This window comes from Amblyomma americanum, chromosome 1 (assembly GCF_052857255.1).
Source record: "Amblyomma americanum isolate KBUSLIRL-KWMA chromosome 1, ASM5285725v1, whole genome shotgun sequence".
Taxonomy (NCBI): domain Eukaryota; kingdom Metazoa; phylum Arthropoda; class Arachnida; order Ixodida; family Ixodidae; genus Amblyomma; species Amblyomma americanum.
Window position 1 is genome coordinate 451,507,951 of NC_135497.1, and position 23,005 is coordinate 451,530,955.

The following is a 23,005-nucleotide window of genomic DNA, read 5'->3' on the forward strand; positions in this document are numbered from 1 at the left end:
CGAGTTTCATGCCATAGACGGCGGAAGGCTTTTGTGCTAATTGGACATATAATGCTTTTGCGTTAAAGAAGCTGCAAATTTTACAGTCAAGCATAGTGCGGCGAAAATACATTGTAATGCTGAACAGAAAATGGTCCGGTTCCCAACAATAATGACAGCTGATAGCAGAACGTGTTTTGTGCTGAACACTGCTATAGGCCTTGCGCTCATTTTATTTAGCATTCGCACACAACGAACGATCTCATTCTTCTTCGGAACAGGATGAGCCCGCATTCCGATTACTGACCCACAGCGATGCTCACTGCTCCTTGCTGACTGGTCGCAAATACAGACCCAAGTATTGTTTGATATGTCACCGCGAGAAAAGCGCCTGCCACTCAGACATATAGCGTGCTTCGATAAATCATCATCATCATAGGCATGCCGCAAGGTGACCGTGCTGTGCCGACGTCGCACTGTTAAATAATTCCCACTTATTGTTGAGGGAATGCACTCTGCTACCCTTAAATACCAGCGGTTATCTTGCCTTCGCAGTACATGCCCTGCACAAGCCCATTTCTTCCTCTTCAGTTTGACTAGGATGTCATTAACAAGCGTCTGTTCCCTCACCCACTCTGCGCGCTTGCGGTCTCTTAACGTAGCACTTATCATTTTCCTTTCCATGGCTCGCTGTGTTGTCCTTAACTTAATCTGAACCTTTCTCGTTAGCCTCCACGTTCCTGCCCCGTAGGTGAGTACCGGTAAGATACAGCTGTTGTACACTTTTCTCTTGAGGGATATTGGTAAACTGCCATTCATGATCTGAGAGATCCTGCCTTATGCGCTCCACCCCATTCTTATCCTTCTAGTTATTTCCCTCTCATGATCCGGATCAGCTGTCACTACCTGCACTAAGTAGACGTATTGCTTTAAAACTTCCAGCACCTCGTTGCCAATTGTTAACTGCTGTTCCGTTGCTAGACTGTGTAATATTATTGGTTTTCTCCATGTAAATTTTTAGACCCAGCTACTGCTCTGTCTGTCTAACTCATTGATCATGATTTGCAGTTCACCTCCTGAGTGAGTCAGCAAGGCAATGTCATCAGCGAATCGCAGATTATTTAGGTATTCTTCATTAACTCTTATCCCCAACTGTTACCAATTCAGGCCTTGGAATACCTCCTGTAAACAGGGGGTGAATAGCATTGGCGAGATCGTGTCTCCTTGCCTTACGCCCTTCCTTATTGGAATTTTCTTGCTGACTTTATAGAAGACTATGGTAGCTGTACAGTTCCTATAGATATCTTCCAATATTTTGACATAAGGCTCATCTACACCCTGATTCCACAATACCTGTATAACTGCTGAGGTTTCCACTGAGTCAAATGCTTTCTCGTAATCGATTAAGGCGATATATAGGGGTTCGTTACAATCTGCGCATTTCTCTATCACCTGATTGATAGTGTGAATATGATCTAGTGTGGAATATCCTTTACGAAAGCCTACCTGATCATTTGGTTGATTAAAGACTGAGGTTACCCTGACTGTATTAGCGATTACCTTAGTAAATACCTTGTAGGCAACGGACAGTAGGCTGATCGGTCGGTAATATTTCAAGTCCTTGGCGTCTCCTTTCTTATGAATTAAGATCATATTTGAGTTTTTCTAAGCTTTCGGTATGGCTGAAGGTACGCACCAGAAAATTGTGCCCGTTTCGCCGCGTTAAAGTATCATATATATATATATATATATATATATATATATATATATATATATATATATATATATATATATATATATATATATATATATATATATATATATATATATATATATATATATATGTGTGTGTGTGTGTGTGTGTGTGTGTGTGTGTGTGTGTGCGCGTGAGCGTGTGTGTGTGCGTGCGTGTGCGTGTGTGTGTGTGTGTGTGTGTGTGTGCGTGCGTGTGTGTGTGTGTGTGTGTGTGTGTGTGTGTGTGTGTGTGTGTGTATGTGAGATGTGGACATGCTTTCGTCTTTTAGATGCTTGTTTTAAGGGCAACAGTCACTCGTAAGGACTTCAGTCGGCGCGGCAAAGTCCGAAGCAGGCACGGGACTGGTCAAGGGGTGCGCTGCAATCGAAATAAAATAACAGAGCAAGAGTGCAGCCAAATAATCAAAAATAAAACTCGCTGAGTGCGTGGAAGGAAATATGCACAAACGATTCTACCAGCGAAGAGATATTCCTTACGGAGAGAGGAGACTGAGTTTAAGTCAATACCGGCAGCTAAAAAAGGGGGGCTGAGGGTTCATAAAATTTGTGACCACAGAGCTTAGACGGCGGAGCTTGGATACCTGAGCACTTTTTGAGACGCAATCCTCGGAAAGAGCATACGTAGTTACGTTAGCTGTGTTGAATTGGCGCTGTATTTCACTTATTTGAGGGAATTCTATGCACATCAGTTAATAATCACGTCCTACGGCATACTCATTCCACAAGATAGTAAAACAATGTCACGAGTCTTACGTAAAGAGCTCTCTAGTCCCTAAAAACATAATAGGCGGACATTTAGACTTCCAAAAATCGCAATAAAAGGCCCTAAAGAACAATTTCGAGGTTTTTAGAACATTTTGACCTGATAGTCACGTATCTGAGCCGCAGCAAACTGCATTTCAAAATGCCGAATGGAACCATTTTAAAGAAAACCAGTCAAAAAGACGAAAGGCCAGATACGGAAAGGCACACAACGACGGCTGGGTGTCATCGTGTCGTCCTTCGGCTTTCTGTCTGGTTTTCCCCAGAAATCGGACCCAACTGGCCCACATTTCGACTAACCATTATAAAACAGCCAACCGAAACCAAAACTCAGCCCGTAGCCGGGTACGATACTTCGAATGACGCGGGGATGATTTCGCAAACATTACTCATACCCAGAAATTCTGCTCAAGCCCGTTTTACCAAGAGGTTGTTTATGAACGCATTTTTTTTTGCATATCGTAAGATTGGACCATAAGAATTAAAATGTCTGCAGATACCTCCTCGGGACGCTGCTAGTTTCCTGATATTTATTGTCGACCCCCCCCCCCCCTCTCTACTGGTTTGATACCGCTTTCTAACTACTGGGCTTATGCGCTGGAGAAGCTTTAATAGCAAGATTTGGCTACGCATCGGAAGATTAGAGCATTCCCATAATATTTTGATAACAGTAGCTTACAATATTTTACAGCTGCCTCACATTTAAAAGTTATTTCCAAGAAAATTGGACTTGAGGAAAACACTCGAATGCGCATTGAATGGCTGAAGTAGCGACAGAAAATGGCGAGTACTTACACAACCTAGTACAAGCCTCAAAATTTTGTTAGTGAAGCGGAGAGCGGTTACTGGCGTGCGGGGAATATTTTTGACGTCACAAATGCAGCGTTTCCTGTAGAAATCATCTGACCTGAAACCCTAGAAACGACAAATTTTAAAATGACTTGCTCCGGAATGGAAATTCGTATGGCTGCCCAATTTGGCGGGAGTGATCAGGAACTAGAGAGAAGCCTACAGCGTAAGTTTCTTTAAAGTGTTGTAACCAAAAAAAATAACCCGGACCTGCCCTTTAAAGCACTTAAATAACCGAAATGAGTAATACTTAGCATAGTTTAGCAGCGCACTGAAACAGTAATAAGAAACATTATACATTCACGATTGCTGCTGCAAAAGGACAGTGCATGATTGGTCATTCGCAACAGTCTCGCACAGATCGCTCACACTCCTGGATGCAAGCAGCAGTAAATGATTGCCTTAGGTTGTAAATCAGACTATCTTATTTGTTCAACACTTGCTGTTAGACTAGCTGGTTCTAGAACCAGCGCGGAACACACAACGGCGGAGAACAGGACCCTCTGTCAGCTTCGTCTTTTTTGTTCCTGTCCATGCTGTTTTCAGTGGTGGTTCTGTTTTGTTCTTACCAACGGTTACATTTTGTACCAAAACCTCGTTAATACGTTCTTGTTTTTTATTTGGAAGAAAAACGTGTTATCCACGAAAGCGTATTATTCAAAACTGTCTTGAAAAAGTTTTGAAGAGTGCGACAAGAAGCTGTAGTTCAACACTTTGGCTTACTAAGTAAAAAGGCTGGTCAGCGCTCGTTGGCGCACGGAAAGTTTCTAGTGCTCGAAGACTTCTAACCGCATTTGCGTTGTCTTCAGTGCGGAATAAACTTCACAACATTTTGCCTTCGTTTCTTCTTCGTTTTTCCGTTGTTCTTTGAAACGCTTCTCCCCATTACATTTATGCACTGAGAAGCCACCGTCGCAGATGACTGTCACCGCTCTTGCGTGCTTAGGCTCGGCCGGTTCATTTACACATCACCGTGGATGTTTTTTTTTCGTTTTATGCTTCAGTTTACTGCATTTATACAAAGCGGAGAAGCCGCCCTGGCGGCTGACTGCCATTTCGTTGCTTTGAAAGCCGCGTGCCCTCTGGCTCCAACCGCACTTGTATTAGCACATCTTGTGTTGGTCGTTAAAGGTATCACAAGATCACGATTTTACCAAATTACTACATTACTTGCCGGAAAGTCGCACTAACCGGGAACACTCTTCTCATGCACCTGCACAAAATTGTTTTTTTTTTATAAAGCAGAACAGTGCTCTCAGTCATGGCAATGCACAGTTCTCAGAGATAATCTCAGTGACGTTACAGTGGTGTTTTTAAAGCATTTTTTTAAAAACACCTGTCAGTTTAACCGACATAGCCTCTGCTCACAAGACAAGGCAACTGAATATACTAGCATGTCTGCAGAGGCCGCAAAGCGTGAAAGATGCTTCGCGGAAGAGCTTCCGATCCCAGTAATAGTAGAGTAAACCTTTGTTCTAAGTTTCGATAATTTTTCCGATGCCGAAAAGGCCGCTTTCCCACCCACTTGTTTCCAAATTTTTTCTAAGCCTATGGGAAATAGCATGCATGTAGGGATTTAGGGAACTTTTTTTGGTGCCAAATGGTTAACCGCCATTAGCTTTGCGACTTAGTTTTTTGAAATTTCTGAATATGACTTGCACTACGGAGATGAAGAGCGCAGGAGGGTAGCCTGGACTCTTGGTCCGGGACGCTTGAATTTGGAGAGCCTTTCAAAGGCGGCGGCGCTCACAAGAGTTGTAAAGGGTGTTACTTAGGCATGCTTGAACGATGGCTCTTTGTACTAAATTCTTTGCATGAGAGGACCAAAATTCTGCGTAGGTGAGGCGAAGGCACAACAAGGGAAATAGTTGAAGCTGACGATATTGAAAGGTATTTGGATAAGTGCGTCTGTTTTCTTAAGTAAAAAATTGCGTTGATTCTTAGACATTGTGGAGACCTAGCGATGACTTTCTCAGGACTGCGTTTTCACATGCTGTTACGCTTCGCTGTTTTTATTTATTGGTTGGCGGGTGCGCCGTTGTTTTTATTGTGATCTGGCTACTCACATGCGCAGTTGTTCAGCACTATGAAGGAAGGACATGTACGTCTTATCGCTCAATGTGTTTTCTTGTTCCTTGCTTTCGCTGACATGCCGATGAGCATATGCATGTATGCGTGGTGTGTGACATTAGAGGAGCGTGAGTCAGCGCAGCTGTGCCGTCTTTCCCTCTGTGCCTGCCTTTGTGTTGAAAAAAAAAGCGTGTGGGAACAACTGAGCCCAGCAATTCTTCTCAAGCAAATTCTCTTTTGCAGAAATATTTGGTGCGCTTTTTTTAGACCGCCTGGCTTCTGCAAATAACGCGGCTACTATTGTTTCCGGTGCCGCAGTCTGACGCCCTGCCCAGTTCTGTCGGAATGTTCGGTTTCAAAATTGGGCGAAAAGAGCCGGTAGCCACCTTCTGGCCTCCACCCGTCCGGCCGCACAGCATGCTCTCACGCAGATGGAAGGCTGTCATCTTGGGCAAACCTACCACGCAGAGATGTGTGTGTGTGTGTGTGTTATATACTCATTCCATCAATCTAGGCAGTCCATCAAGAGCCGTTACTTCGTTTACTACTTGGTGTCGCTTCGAATCCGTCAAAGAGGGAACCGCGCCCGAAGGAACATGGCAGCAAGGTGATAGCTCAGTCGATATCGCAATCAAACTTGTCAACATAATATGAGTGGAAGTCTGTTCTGATACAAGCGCTCTCTAACTCGGCCAGCGCAACAAGTTATTTTCCAGTGCACTGCTAGCATCAGCACGCAGGAGTGGCACGTCAAGCGGTAAATCACCGGCTGTAGTTAACCCGAGGATATGCTTAAGTCCTGAAGGTCCTGGTTAGAATATCTTTCGCGTGCGCATGCAGTACACCAGAAGAAGCGCATCAGTGCATGAACACGCCGCAGCCCCGCGTACGCAGGAGAAAAAGTGAATACTATCGATGGTACGTCTTTTCTGCCCCTGGCAAGATGGCGGCCGCCGGAACCACTACTAGCGAGCCTGTTCCAGTTTAGAAGTTCGACGTATATTACTTGCTTCACGTACCTTTTCCATCTTGACTTTCGGGGCCAGAGATAGAGAGGCGGGTTGCTAAGGTAACTGCCAGGGAAGACTGCAGGACAGGTTTCTCCAGCGGCTGTTACCCTCGGAGGGACGGTACGTAAAGACGAGACCCTCTGCCACTTAAGGCCACATGTATTTGCTTATGCCTATACCATTGGCATATCATGCCACAAATTCCTTCGTTGTAAGAGTTTCCCTCTCTCTCAAACACATGCACTGTTCGCACACGAACTGTCGAGCCTTCTACCACATAAGGACACACACCGCATGAAAAGAAAGCAAAAAGACGCTCTAATTCGGAAAGGGGAAAATAAAAAGTACGAACGCACACAAAAAGCAGAGGGAGAAATGCTTGAGGGAAAAAGGAAAGTGTTCACTTAAGTGTTCGGACCGTGGGACAGCAGAAGAGGTGGCGTCGCGAGCGGTCGGCGGTCTGTGGTCCGGGCTAGCCATCGTACCCGAGTCAGGAAGCCCGTAAAGGTAGAGCGCCCCAAGGCAGGTCGTCAGGAGTCCCGATTAGACAATGGGGCATGGAAGCTCCATGGAAGCTCCTGGGCGAGCGACAGCGAAGCCTAGATCCCGGCACCCCAGTGCGAGTTGGCGGTCAGCCCAGGTCTGGTATCCCGGGCAACTCTGGCGAGGCTCAGGTGTGGGATCCCGGGCAGCTTGGCGAGGCCCACGTCCAGAATTCCTGGAAGCTTCGAGAGGCCCGGGTCTGGAACCCCGGGTAGCTGTTGTTGTTTGCCTCACAAAAGGACACGTGCCCAACAAAGGGGATTGGTCATAACGAGGCAGTAACAACTCGTATTGCGAATTGTATGTGGGAAACATAGGATGACCTAAAAAATTGGGCAACTCAGTTTCCGTGACAGAGATGGTTAAGGGTGGTCAGGGGGTTAGAAGAAAAAATAATAATGAAAAAGCTTCTCTTTCCCACGAGTCGCGTGTCTCACATCGCCGTCTTCTTTTAATCTCGCGCGGACAAGTCGCGTGTCTCGCTTCCCATGTCCTCTTTCTTCGTCTCCGCCTCGCACGATTAAACGTGACCGCTGTGTGGCGCCGGTGCCTTACAGTAACATATGTCAGCTCTGGCATTTTCACCTCGACAAAATAAGCCACCTTAATAGGGAATGGCAGAAGCCTCGGGTATGGCGATGAAAAGCGAGCTGCGGGACAGCGAGCAGTGGTATGCAATAGGTCATTAAAGCGGATGCTTGGGCGAGTTGGTGCGACATTTTCCTGAAGAACAGCGCAAACTTGGACGAGGAAAGCGGCCGTCTGTGTGCCTTACTTCTGTCCGTGTCCATGTTCGCGCTGCTCTTCAGGACCAATAAGTCAACCGCCTTGCTAGGGCTCAACACCACAGGTGGAGACCACACCGCCTGCTGTGGGGATTTAAAACGGCGCAGAAATCGAATAGCGCGCAGGTTGTGTGCACGTGACAAAAAGGAATGCAAGCCAGCTTTGTGATTTTGCTTCGCTGTTGCTACAGTGCGTTTAAAAGGGCAGCATGATACTTGTGGTTTGACCAGTTAAACTGGCACTGAATATGGAGCCAACTTCATCACACAGATTTCTCTCACTGATGGCGTGAGTGTCCGCATGATCCCACCACAAGAAATCGGAGGCCACGCTATACCGCGCTGCAGAAAGTTCAGCTGGTTGAATGACATCATGCAGTCATGAAACCACGGACGCGGCGCTATTGCTTTGTGTACCGGATCACATGGGCTTTCACTTAAATGAGGTTGCAGATTCATTAGCAAGGCCCTCCCTCTGCGGCCCAATTACTGCTGTCCTGCCAACCTGCGGTGAGGTTTCGCAGCTACACAATATTTCAGGAATTTGCTGCCTCGGCTCTTACATCATCTCCCGACTATCAGCCCCTTCTGCATCCTTGGAGTAGCAAAGAGTGGTGCTCTGTCACGCGTTTGCTTTGCCGGGTTCCACTGCTAAACTTCGACCTTCACAGATCTGGCTTGGCCGTCTCCCCACTGTGCCCATTTTGTGCGAACCCTGAGGCGAAAGACGACAACCTGATGTTCTGCCGTCACTTCTCGTTGAGGAGGCGCTTACTACAGATTCAGTGTCAACGGGTGCGTCTGCGTGTGCCCACTGCGGTTGTTCTTTCGATGGGCGCGTCTTTGCTTGGACGAAGCAACAGGAGTGTGCACTCTGCTAGCAAGATTTCCTTCTAGTCGCGCAGCGACTCCCATTGTGAGTTTTTTTTAATGCGTAAGCATTACTTGGCTCTTGCGGGAGTTCAGGGAAGTGTGTGCAAATTGTGTGTTCAGAAAGTGTGTACAGATAGTGTATAGAGAAAGTGTTAACAGAAAGTGTGGACTCTTACCCGAGCTTACCCGAGTTACTACCGAGTAACTCGGGTAGGTTCGGAGGTGCGCCGCGCAAGAAGTTGCTCGAGAAGAGCAACGTGGGTGGCACAATCTCTGCGGGTGACTGTGACAGGAACCGCCACCTGCCAGTGCAATGGCGCATCGTTTAACCGCTGCGCCACTGCGCTGGTGGTGGTATGTTAAGTAGATAATTTCGGCATATATGGGCATTAACCCACATAGCTCTGAATGAAGTGTGGTTTGGTGACCAACGCGAACTAGATTACACAAACGCACAAACCACAAACGCACCAACTGAAACAGCAATAATGCACAATGCTTTCGCATTCATAGCACGTAAGCAGACTTAAGCGCCACCCAGTAGTTTTTTCTTCTTCGTCTTCCAGCCCAGTCAATGCCAACGCGAAACATTACATACATTATATCCCATTTTTCACATAAAGCCATTGTCCCGTATTCAATCTCCTACTTAACAAGTCCCTTATCTATCCGCCCCCAATCTGTCAGACATAACCTATTATTACGTTCTTTTTCCTTTTCCTGAAAACGCTTCTGTGACCTGCAATTCACTGCCTGTGTCTTGGCCACTCTCCAGTAGTTTGGTATCTTTATTTGACGCTAACCTACCATAATTTACACAGCGTCTCTTGCGAGCGGCGAAGTCCGACCATAACCGTGTAAACTATAGATGGTACGGACATCATCACTGCTTATTCTACTGTCTATGGTCGTCCACAAAGTGAAGACTGCTGTCGTCAGCTGTATGGAAGGAAACACGCCAGCTCATGACAGGTAGCCTGGAACCCTACTTGCGGCTGCACACGGTGGCCGCTTTCGGAAACAAATTGGAAAGGGAGGTGCGATCCTCCATTGCCAGGAGCAGACAAGGCAGCTGAACCCTTTCCACCGCGGTGCGAAAAGCGTCCGCCATGTATCACCCCAAACAGAGTTCAAAACTATCTGCCCAAGCTATCTGAACGCTCGAGCGTTCTCTTTCACAAAGCTGAAGGTAGTATACCATACGTGTAAAAAGTGAGGTCTAGAGCCGAAGAGCACTGCCTGCGCATGCAGGTGTTACTGGAATTACGACAATGGAAGCCTTTCTCATGAATTCATTCCCACAACCTACTCCCAAACGAATCTGTTTTTGGGCCCCAAGAAATATGATTAGAGTGTAAATCACCTGCAAGGTGTAGGGTTTGCGAACAACATGCCAAGAGGGAATCAAGCTGATATGTGGACCGAACGTCGTTTGAAATGTAGCTATCACAAGCACAAAGCCAAGAATTTCAAAGTCATGGCAAGACAGGCTCAAATGTGGCAGTAATCGTATGGCACATTTTAAACGACGTTAAAACAAATAACCCGCCGCCCCTACCCTGAGCGATCTAAGCGAAACGCACGAAAGTTGTTGAGAGAATGTCTTTTTTGAGAAGAACTGAGAACCTTTAAGTAAAATAACGTCAGGGTGAACTTTCAAAACGAAATCAAGGAGTTATTCGAAACCAGAAGCACCGGGGGTTCGTACACCACGCCCTATTTGCAAGGAACGAACCCTCAGGAATGACACCTTTGTCATTCCGCAGCGTTCGTCCCATTGCAAATCGGGCGGGGTGTACGAACTGCCTGTTTCTTGTTGCAAAACCTACATAGGTCAAACAGGGCGTTGTCTGAACGTGCGACTGAAGGAACATGAAAAATCGCTTTCAGGATCAGTCTTCACATCTGGTTGATCACTTCCGGGAATGTAGCCTGCTTTATGAGCAAGGATAAATTTTAGCAACGTGAAAGGAGCGATTTTCACGAGACATTATCTAGGCGTTTTGCATTTCTTGGCACAGATAATCTTAGCATAGCATCAGTTGCTGTGACTGCATAAGAACTACGCAAAATATCTAGACCACATGTGGAACTAGTTTTCTTCTGGTGGTCCTTGATTGCGACAGTGGTGTAATCTAGACAGTGTACCATGTATCTTGTTACTCTGCCTTTTTCCTCAGTTAAACATCTTGTCCAGCGCTATTCATGTTATCTATTTAGTCCCTACCCTTTTACTATTTTTCTTAGAAAATTTTCTTAAGGTTGGTTTACCCGGGTTCTTGCAATGAAGATTTAGTTGCGCTCGCATGTCGTGCTGTGCTTTTTTCTTTCGTCGCCGTCTTTTGAGCTACTTTCACCATAAATCCGATTAAACTCGCCCAACTCTCTACCTTATTGAATTTGGTGGAAATCAAGTTTCTGGAATTAAACTTATGTTTGGGCTGAAATGTGAGATAAGGTTTTGTAAATCGTGAATAGAAGATGCGGCTTAACGGAAATTCCACTGTAGCACTTTTAACCCCGACCATGATTACTGTAATAGCAAAGAGCCTGTAACAGCCTCCTTCAACACATTGGTCATGTGCTGAATGCTAGGGGAACCTTTCTTGCTTATAGTGTTTCTGTGGGCACTCTTCAATGGAGAAAAAGAGGAAAAACGTTCAACAACCAAAAAAAGTGTTACCGAAGCTAGTGGTTGCTGAGCCGGAGAAGCGCGACGCTTCTGGGTAGGGCTCGCCATCTCGAAGTTCGTGGAGAAAACGGTAGTGAGGTGGACATCCCCGGGACCTTCTATCAGCAACTGCGTGAACGAAGGAGGTGTAGGAGTCTGGATAGGGTCACCAGTTACACTAAAGAAACGATATAGTGGCGGTACAGGATTTCCAACTGCTGTTGATGCAACTGAGTAGAAATCACCTGAGAAAAATCTTCGCTGAACACGGTCAACACGCGATCCACGACGCCTGCAAGCGCCTTCCCAAAAGTTGAAACTGACTTCGTTAAAACCACTTCTACATCAGAACCAGTTGTCCTTGCAAGGCCTGCATAAAAATGCCTTTCCCTATTATACAGGGCGTTTCACTAAAGACTTTATATTTATTTTTGATAGTCTTTTCCAGTTAGAGTTTTTTTTTCGGCACAGCATTGCCAGCAATATAGTACATCAGAATACAGCTAAGACATGCTAACTAGCAGGCTGGTTAACTAATATTGAATAGTTTACTTTTTAACTATTACGGCTAGTCTTTCTAATTACGGAGAGGCGTGTATCCCACCGTAAGTAATATCTATATCAGTATTTAGAATTTCGAAAACGCGGTAGTCCTCGGCGCTGTGGCCCAGCACGTTTTGGTTGTTTCGACGAGTTAGTGCACTGGAGATGTTGCTTTTCCTAGCAGCTTCTCGAAAGCGGATGCATTTTGGTGTGATGTAGCCAAAATTTGTTGGGCCACAGGGCCGATGGTAAACGCGCTTTCGAAGTTCTAAAAACTGATACGGGTACTACGGTGGGCTACTCGCCTCTCAATAATTATGAAGCCTAACAGTAATAGTTAGAAAGTTAGCTATTCAATATCAATTAAGAAGCCTGCTGAATATCAGTGCTCAGTTCAATATTACTTAAACACCCTGTAGAGCGCATAGGCACCGCTCTGGAACACCTCTTGGGCTGGGTGATTTCCAGGACATTCTGTCCATCAGAAAGTATTTGACAACTATTATCATCAGCCGGGTCATCGCCGCTACAAATGCTTCCAATAGCCACATCAGACCTTCTAAGGTCTGAATAGTTGTTGTCCTCTCAAAGTTCGCAGCGCGTTGTCGGTTTGCAAGCTTTTTTGCTGAGACCAAAGCGGCAGAAATTCCTGCACCGCAAAGGTACAAGATGTAATGGTTCCACTTAGTAAACTATGGGTCATACTTTAAGCTCGGACAGGCAGGAAGACGCCGCAAAATGCCGCGATCATGGATCCAGTCGCCACGCTAGATCCATCAGCATCTCTGCTAACCGGAAAAACGAGATGATGCTCACAGCGGCTTCCTTGAAGTCCTCAAGCATTTCCTAAGGAGAGACCAGCGGGTCCATACCGTGGCTGATGCCACTGGTGCAGGCCAATTGTTCAGCGTGGAAAGAATTTATGGGTAAAGAGGCGAGGGGTGTGCACTGCAGCAAGTACGCTACGCATTGCACATCCGAGAATCGGCACAAAATTCCCCCCTTGCCGAAAGGACGAGCCTCAGAAACATCCATATGGTGGCTAGTAATAGCCTTTACCCACTCAAGGACCAATTAGGGGGTTCTAGGCATAAGGGCTCCATCGTCAATAGGTACAAACTTCACTGGAAGCACACTGACACCATTCCTTCCGAAAGATTACAGGGGCAAGCTTTGGGCCGGCAGGCTGGCTAACCAGGATGCCGGACCCCCACTTTGGGAGGCTAAAGATATAGCTCGTTTCATAAGGGGGCATTAACCACAAATTCAGCTAAATAAACTGGCCAATGCCGGACACAAGGAACGGCCCCACCGGAGAAAATTGCAGAGAAGTCAGTAGGAGGCAACAGGATTGAAGACAGGCACACAGGCAGAGGCCGGCCGACCTGCACCTTGTTTATGCCCTTGGGAACTTTCACATACTCACGAGGGGATTTCATTACACAGGAAAGCCACAAAGACAGCTGATATTGCGCGTAATTATGTCAAAAGAGAAAAAGAGAACCAAGCACCCTTGTCTCTCATGTCCTCCTCTTCCTCCGCTTTCGTCATTTCTACCTTCACAGATCAGCTCTGGCGGTTTCCCCGTTGTGCCCAGTTTGCGCCGAACCTGAGACAACAGATCACTACCTGCTGTTCTGCCGCCTCTTCTCTTCTTTGCAGAGGCGCCTGTTACACATTCGTTTTCACCAGTTGGGTCTACCTGTAACCTCTGCGGTTGTTTTTTTTTCCATTGCCGCTTCTTTGTTTGGACGAAGCAACAGGAGTGTGCGCTCTGCTGTGCAAAATTTCCTCCCATTGTGATGTTTATTTTTCCCTCCCCGCCCTCAGTCAGTGTGAAATTAAATCATTACATGCGTTGTATTCGAACTTGCACATAAAGCCATTGTGCCGTCTTCGATCCCCTAGTTAACAGTCATTGCGTTGTCCAATCTGTCAGCCTATGCCCTATTACCACTTCGTTTCACCCTGTAAACGCTCCTGTTTCCAACAATTCGCCGCCTGTGTCTTGGCCGCTCCCCCGTAGTGTTTATGTGCCTAATTTATTTGAGGCCAACCAACTTATCACGCAGGTCGCACTGTGTGCCAAGATGCAGTCGTGCCAACACGCCCAGTTATCGGTTTTTGCATGGCATGTCCTAGCAATAAAAGTGCCAGTATTGCGGCTTTCCGGCTTGCATTTGATGCCGCAATAATTAATTTTAGTCAGCTCTGCCCTAGCTCAACGTTACTGCCAGTAAGCGTTCATAGGTTGTGTTCTTGTTAGCCTTACAGAATGTGGCAGATACCCACACTGGGAAATCTGCCAAGAATTCGGAGGAAGATGTTGCGATTCACCTGTACTCAATAACAGCAAAACAAATGCACGCAGGAGTGCAACACCGGTAGATTCTATCTCAAGAAAGGCATGGACTGAAAAGGAGTAACAGTTGCATTGCTTGCGCACCGGTGGTACCCTGCGTATGTACTGATGCAATCATCATCAGTGGGCAATCATCATCATCAGCAACAGCATGATTACGCCCACTGCAGAGTGGAGTCAATCATCAATCAATTAACCAATCACATGCAAGACGTGTGCTGCTTCGACTGACTAGCCGCTGCTGCGTGCGCTCGTGTGGCTCGCTCTTGGCCTCCCGGTCTAGACGAGTGCTGGCCGCTTCTCAGACGGCTCTCACCTTGGCAGCTGTGCTGGTCGGTTCCCTCCGCTGCTCCTCAGAGGGTTCACAGCTTGGCGGGGATCCCAGTCAACTACGTCCGCACCTGAGAGCCGTGTCGCAAGGTTTGGCGCCTCGACTCTCGCGATGGGGCGACGCAACTGCGGCCTCGACAATTCCGGCCCTCGACCGGAAGACCTGCTCCGGTTTCTGGATCCCCAACGACTCCTGGACTCCCTCATCCGATCTCTCGATGCGGCTCTGCAGCGGCACCTGCGCAACTTGCTGCCGACTCCTCCGAACATGGGCTCCGGCCTGGGCCTGCCACCGCTTCCCCCGAATTCAGACCGGTTCCCCCGCCGCCGACGCCCAGTGAATCGTTTCAAGGCTCCCCGCACTCCAGGACGTAGACTTCCTTTTCCTTCAATGGAAGAAGACCAAGAAGACCCATTGAACTCGTCGACCAATATCACCTCGCCATCCGAGACGCAGCATACCCCAGGGCAAAGTGACACTGGTGAGATACAACTTCCCCAAAATTCGTCGGAGCATGGCTGGGTCCGTCTGCCAGCATCGCTTGCCCCGGCTCAGCACCAGAGCATGGCTCTTGACCGACCGACTGAACAAAACGCATCCGGACCTGTTCTTCCCCTGTTCCCGGTTGAATCAGTTCCGCCAGACCTTCTGCGCTCATGGCTGGCCGGTGAATCAGTGATGATCATCTTCGCGGTCATCTCCTTGCCACCTCAGGAGGAGCGCCCTGCTGACGACCCAGAAGAGTAGAAGAATCGACAAGGAGAGAAATTCAAACCACGCCCGTGTGCCAGTAGGAAATGCCCTCGACTGGCCTGGAGATCCTGAAGCCTTCATGGCTAAGCATTTTTTTTCCTTCTGCTTTGTTCGACCCCGACTGGCCCAGGATTACAGAAGCCTTCTTTGTCAAGCGGTTTTTTTTTGTTTGCACCCGACTGGCGCGTACTTCCTGGAGCCTTCATTGTCAACCTCTTTTTTTTCTTTGTTCGTTGAAGAATAAATGTCGCCTGCTTTCTTTTCTTTCCGCAGTCTTGACTAGTCTTCTTTCTTCAAATAGAACTGGGAACGAAACTGGTGTATAAAACTGAAGCTAAAAACGCTCAGAACATGTAGAATTAACTGAACTCTGCTTCAGAAAGACGATATTGGGGTCACTTGGTAACCTAGAACTGCGAGAACTAAGACCTAGCACTCACAATCGGTGCTGAGGCACACTGGAATTTAGCACGATATTTCACTCGAGCTATTGCGCCCACGTTTCACATAGGTAGCACCGTCAGGTACGTTTCTTGGCGATGACGGCTGTGAGCGTGGCGTAACAGAAATTGATGTTTGGATATTTTCAGGCAAATAACTGGTGACGATCGGCGGCTTTAGACCAGGGCTTATGAGCTCCAAGATCCCATGTCCAGCTTGAATTATTTCGTATGCCGTGCGCGAACTAATGGCGCGAAGTGGCAGTTTTCCTCCTTATGAGAAAGACTGGAGGCAGCAAACATTTCACTATTATACTTCTCCACCTCATGTCTTTGTTTTCCGCGCAAATATTCCATTATTTTTCTTGGTATTCACCACCATACTTGGCCGATGCCTCCGCATGGGTATGTGCCATAATTGCTGAGGAGAGCAACAAAAACAGCTTACCTGAAACTCTATGAATCGCGCTTATTGTTGTTGGCCTCTGGTGTAGTGGCACATACCAACAGTGGGGGATTGCCCTTAGTGCGTTGCAAATTGAAACAGAAGAAACACATTGAGGTAATTAAGTTGTTGCTGTTGCCTCTGAAGGAATGACACCCGCGGTGGGAGAATGGCCAGAGCTTGGTGCAGACTCAAGACTCAAGAAGAAAAATTCACCGGACCGCTCTGTCATGTTGTTGTTGTCCTCGATATTTAACGGCCCCTACACACAAGGGGCATTTATTATAATTTTTGTTGTCAACCCTTCTTCTTCGGCGTCCATTGGCCTCGTTTTCATACTCCACAGGTTGGTTCTCTGAATATTCTACTTGAACCATATGAGTGAAAACATAGGTCGCCCTTCTGCCACTCAGTAGTGGGGCCTCTTTTCCAATTATATTTCATAACATCTTTTCCAGCAATGCTTTACTGTTACCGCCACGTATTCTGAACGGCTTTTTACAGGGCCATTTAGGGAGCCTTCCGTCTAACATATATGATCTGAACCGACGCCTCCCAGAACAACGATTAGGTTGGTGTGAAAATTTTGTGCCCTGTGCTAGACTGGTAATTTTCATTGCGATTGCATGATTTCACTCCTACTTATCACGCAGGATGTTCTGGCGGCAGTGCTTGCCCTGCGCAAACTAGATCCCTCGCTATTCTATGCACTCATTACTGATTCCTTCTTGAGCTTGTCCCTCGCTTCACCCGCTCACCCTCCTGTCTTGTTGTTGGGCTAAAAACAGACGGCGAAGCGTTTGTCACAGCTTCGGGGATTCGGATACGATCGTTATTAACTGAGCTAAGCGAGTCGCTTTTAACGTCCATAGACTATCAATACCTTCCGTTATCCCTGAAACAGGAGTTTTTACTGGGGATGACAGATTGAGGTCTCACTATTGCGAATGCCCTTCCGTGTTACAGCGCCAACTTTTACCAGCACATTGTGGTTGGGTGCTCTCTTCGCTATGCGCATTTTGCCATGAACCCGGATCAGTCGATCATTTTTGCCCGTGTTATCGCCATTTCTTCTCTTTAAGACAGGTGTTGGAAGAACCTTTGCAGTAGCTTGGCCTCAGCTTGAGCACCCCCATCGTGCCGTCTTTTGGCGCCACAGTACTTGGCTACAGCCACAGGGCTCTATGTTCTGCCGTTAAAAATTTCCTATTTGAATCACATCGGCTGCCATGCTAATTCTTTCAATAATTCCGTTAAAGCCTCTTTTCAATCAGGACTTCCTCCATCCTCGACAGTGCCGCCAGGTGTTACTGCACTGCGTTTGTTATCGTTCACCTTACTGTTTCTATTCTTTTTGTTCTTCTATCTTTTTCTTTCTGATGCTGTATGGCTGATGAGCCTCTAATACCTCCCTATTCTTGGCCGATCCCCCTGTGTGGGTAAGCGCCAATTGTTGTTTGGATCATCATCAGCATCATAAAACGTAGTGAAAACTGCGAATGGAAAGGTGTTTCTCGGAGTGCTTGGCCTGTTACTGTAGACTGCGCGTACCTAAGTAGTGACGGTGCCGATGACACAAAACCCATTATTCTCCTGTATTCAAGAGTGTTAGAATTAGGGTCCACTGCTTCTATAAGATTTGCGCAGCATCCTTGAAAAGCAGACGCATGCACGCCAACAACAATCAGGCGCAGAGCACTAATAAGTTGTTTCATTCAACCACAATTTGATAAAATGAATTTGATTTGGTCGTCTGTTAATAAATCTGTCTCATTCGCATGCGAGCGAGGTTCTGCACTAATGATACGCGACACTAGATATTGCCATGACACAGGCTTCAACTTGGCGTGAGCCAAACACAACACTATAGCTGGCTGGGTGGACCCGATGGCTTCTGCACGCAAAAAAGTTCGACGCGGTTCTCGGAAGGAAGGAAGGAAGGAAGGAAGGAAGGAAGGAAGGAGCGGAGGAAGGAAGGAAGGACATCTATCTGATAACTTTATTATTAGCCGCCAGCTGGACACCAGACTTGGGGTTGTGAAAGTCAAAATTTTGTTCACGGTGGAAACAATTTATGGGTAAAGAGGCGATCGGTGTGCACTGCAGCAAGTACGGTGTACTTTGCACATCCAGAAAAGGGAATCGGCACAAAATTACCCCCCCCCCCTGCCGAAAGGACGAGCCTCAGAAACATCCATTTGGTTTCTAGTTACAGCCTTTACCCACTCGCGGACCTTTTAGGCGCTTTTAAGCATAAGAGCTCCATCGCCAATAGGTACAAACTTCACTGGAAGCACACTGACACCATTTCTTCCCAAAGCTTCCAGGGTCAATCTTTGTGGCGGGCTAGCTAACCAGGATGCCGGACCCCCACCTTGGGAGATTAAAGACATAGCTCAATGCCTAAGGGGACATTAAGATTAAATTCAGCTAAAAAACATCTCTTGGCCAAACGAAGGACTCGTGGAACGGCCTCAGCGGAGAAGATTCCAGAGAAGGGCAGATGGAGGCAACAGGATTGAAGACAGGCACAGAGGCAGAGGCCAGCAGACCTGCAGCTTGTTTGTGCCCTTTGGAATTTTCGCATACTCACGAGGGGATTTCATATCACTGGAAAGCCACAATGACAGCTGATATTGGGCATAAATATGTAAAAAGAAAAAAAGAGAAACAGGCACCTTTGTCTCTCATGTCCTCCTCTTCCTCCGCTTTCGTCATTTCTACTTTCACAGATCTGCTCTGGCGGTTTCCCCGTTATGCCCAGTTTGTGCCGAACCTGAGACAACAGATCATTACCTGCTGTTCTGCCATCGCTTCTCTTCTTTGAGGAGGCGCCTATTACAACTTCCTTTTCACCAGTTGGGTCTGCGTGTGTCCTCTGCGGTTGTTTTTTCCATTGTCGCTTCTTTGTTTGGACGAAGCAACAGGAGTGTGCGCTCTGCTGTGCAAAATTTTATTCTAGAAGCGCAGCGATTCCCATTTTGAGGTTTATTTTCCCTCCCCACCCTCAGTCGATGCGAAATTAAAACATTATATGCGTTGTATTCGAACCTGCACATAAAGCCACGGTGCCGTCTTCGATCTTCTGGTTAACAGTCATTGCCTTGTCCAGTCTCTCAGCCTATGCCCTATTCCCAATACTTTTCGCCCTGTAAACGCTCCTGTTTCCAGCAATTCTCCGCCTGTGTCTTGGCCGTTCCCCCTTAGTGTTTATGTGCCATCTTGATTTGAGGCCAATTAACTTATTATGCAGGTCGCGCTGTGTGCCAAGATGCAGTCATGCCAACACGCCCAGTTATCTGTTTTGTATGGCATGTCCTAACAATAAAAACGCCAGTATTGCGGCTTTCCGGCTTGCATTTGATGCCGCAATAATTAATTTTAGTCAGCTCTGCCCTAGCTCAACGTTACTGCCAGTAAGCGTTCATAGGTTGTGTTCTTGTTAGCCTTACAGAATGTGGCAGATACCCACACTGGGAAATCTGCCAAGAATTTGGAGGAAGATGTTGCGATTCACCTGTACTCAATAACAGCAAAACAAATGCACGCAGGAGTGCAACACCGGTAGATTCTATCTCAAGAAAGGCATGGACTGAAAAGGAGTAACAGTTGCATTGCTTGCGCACCGGTGGTACCCTGCGTATGCACTGATGCAATCATCATCAGGGGGCAATCATCATCATCAGCAACAGCATGATTACGCCCACTGCAGAGTGGAGTCAATCATCAATCAATTAACCAATCACATGCAAGACGTGTGCTGCTTCGACTGACTAGCCGCTGCTGCGTGCGCTCGTGTGGCTCGCTCTTGGCCTCCCGGTCTAGACGAGCGCTGGCCGCTTCTCAGACGGCTCTCACCTTGGCAGCTGTGCTGGTCGGTTCCCTCCGCTGCTCCTCAGAGGGTTCACAGCTTGGCGGGGATCCCAGTCAACTACGTCCGCACCTGAGAGCCGTGTCGCAAGGTTTGGCGCCTCGACTCTCGCGATGGGGCGACGCAACTGCGGTCTCGACAATTCCGGCCCTCGACCGGAAGACCTGCTCCGGTTTCTGGATCCCCAACGACTCCTGGACTCCCTCATCCGATCTCTCGATGCGGCTCTGCAGCGGCACCTGCGCAACTTGCTGCCGACTCCTCCGAACATGGGCTCCGGCCTGGGCCTGCCACCGCTTCCCCCGAATTCAGATCGGTTCCCCCGCCGCCGACGCCCAGTGAATCGTTTCAAGGCTCCTTGCACTCCAGGACGTAGACTTCCTTTTCCTTCAATGGAAGAAGACCAAGAAGACCCATTGAACTCGTCGACCAATATCACCTCGCCATCCGAGACGCAGCATACCCCAGGGCAAAGTGACACTGGTGAGATACAACTTCCCCAAAATTCGTCGGAGCATGGCTGGGTCCGTCTGCCAGCATCGCTTGCCCCGGCTCAGCACCAGAGCATGGCTCTTGACCGACCGACTGAACAAAACGCATCCGGACCTGTTCTTCCCCTGTTCCCGGTTGAATCAGTTCCGCCAGACCTTCTGCGCTCATGGCTGGCCGGTGAATCGGTGATGATCATCTTCGCGGTCATCTCCTTGCCACCTCAGGAGGAGCGCCCTGCTGACGACCCAGAAGAGTAGAAGAATCGACAAGGAGAGAAATTCAAACCACGCCCGTGTGCCAGTAGGAAATGCCCTCGACTGGCCTGGAGATCCTGAAGCCTTCATGGCTAAGCATTTTTTTTTCCTTCTGCTTTGTTCGACCCCGACTGGCCCAGGATTACAGAAGCCTTCTTTGTCAAGCGGTTTTTTTTTGTTTGCCCCCGACTGGCGCGTACTTCCTGGAGCCTTCATTGTCAACCTCTTTTTTTTCTTTGTTCGTTGAAGAATAAATGTCGCCTGCTTTCTTTTCTTTCCGCAGTCTTGACTAGTCTTCTTTCTTGAAATAGAACTGGGAACGAAACGGGTGTATAGAACTGAAGCTAAAAACGCTCAGAACATGTAGAATTAACTGAACTCTGCTTCAGAAAGACGATATTGGGGTCACTTGGTAACCTAGAACTGCGAGAACTAAGACCTAGCACTCACAATCGGTGCTGAGGCACACTGGAATTTAGCACGATATTTCACTCGAGCTATTGCGCCCACGTTTCACATAGGTAGCACCGTCTGGTACGTTTCTTGGCGATGACGGCTGTGAGCGTGGCGTAACAGAAATTGATTTGGATATTTTCAGGCAAATAACTGGTGACGATCGGCGGCTTTGGACCAGGGCTTATGAGCTCCAAGATCCCATGTCCAGCTTGAATTATTTCGTATGCCGTGCGCGAACTAATGGCGCGAAGTGGCAGTTTTCCTCCTTATGAGAAAGACTGGAGGCAGCAAACATTTCACTATTATACTTCTCCGCCTCATGTCTTTGTTTTCCGCGCAAATATTCCATTATTTTTCTTGGTATTCACCACCATACTTGGCCGATGCCTCCGCATGGGTAGTGCCATAATTGCTGAGGTCAGCAACAAAAACAGCTTACCTGAAACTCTATGAATCGCGCTTATTGTTGTTGGCCTCTGGTGTAGTGGCACATACCAACAGTGGGGGATTGCCCTGAGTGCGTTGCAAATTGAAACAGAAGAAACACATTGAGGTAATTAAGTTGTTGCTGTTGCCTCTGAAGGAATGACACCCGCGGTGGGAGAATGGCCAGAGCTTGGTGCAGACTCAAGACTCAAGAAGAAAAATTCACCGGACCGCTCTGTCTTGTTGTTGTTGTCCTCGATATTTAACGGCCCCTACACACAAGGGGCATTTATTATAATTTTTGTTGTCAACCCTTCTTCTTCGGCGTCCATTGGCCTCGTTTTCATACTCCACAGGTTGGTTCTCTGAATATTCTACTTGAACCATATGAGTGAAAACATAGGACGCCCTTCTGCCACTCAGTAGTGGGGCCTCTTTTCCAATTATATTTCATAACATCTTTTCCAGCAATGCTTTACTGTTACCGCCACGTATTCTGAACGGCTTTTTACAGGGCCATTTAGGGAGCCTTCCGTCTAACATATATGATCTGAACCGACGCCTCCCAGAACAACGATTAGGTTGGTGTGAAAATTTTGTGCTCTGTGCTAGACTGGTAATTTTCATTGCGATTGCATGATTTCACTCCTACTTATCACGCAGGATGTTCTGGCGGCAGCGCTTGCCCTGCGCAAACTAGATCCCTCGCTATTCTATGCACTCATTACTGATTCCTTCTTGAGCTTGTCCCTCGCTTCACCCGCTCACCCTCCTGTCTTGTTGTTGGGCTAAAAGCAGACGGCGAAGCGTTTGTCACAGCTTCGGGGATTCGGATACGATCGTTATTAACTGAGCTAAGCGAGTCGCTTTTAACGTCCATAGACTATCAATACCTTCCGTTATCCCTGAAACAGGAGTTTTTACTGGGGATGACAGATTGAGGTCTCACTATTGCGAATGCCCTTCCGTGTTACAGCGCCAATTTTTACCAGCACATTGTGGTTGGGTGCTCTCTTCGCTATGCGCATTTTACCATGAACCCGGATCAGTCGATCATTTTTGCCCGTGTTATCGCCATTTCTTCTCTTTAAGACAGGTGTTGGAAGAACCTTTGCAGTAGCTTGGCCTCAGCTTGAGCACCCCCATCGTGCCGTCTTTTGGCGCCACAGTACTTGGCTACAGCCACAGGGCTCTATGTTCTGCCCTTAAACATTTCCTATTTGAATCACATCGGCTGCCATGCTAATTCTTTCAATAATTCCGTTAAAGCCTCTTTTCAATCAGGACTTCCTCCATCCTCGACAGTGCCGCCAGGTGTTACTGCACTGCGTTTGT

General features: G+C 47.5%; 1 protein-coding gene across 1 annotated transcript in view; it reads left to right on the plus strand.

Moving 5' to 3' along the window:
• The window catches only part of dysc (whirlin protein dyschronic), a 352,774-nt gene that overhangs the window by 29,393 nt on the left and 300,376 nt on the right, over positions 1–23,005 (plus strand). The gene's annotated exons all lie outside the window — the stretch shown is intronic.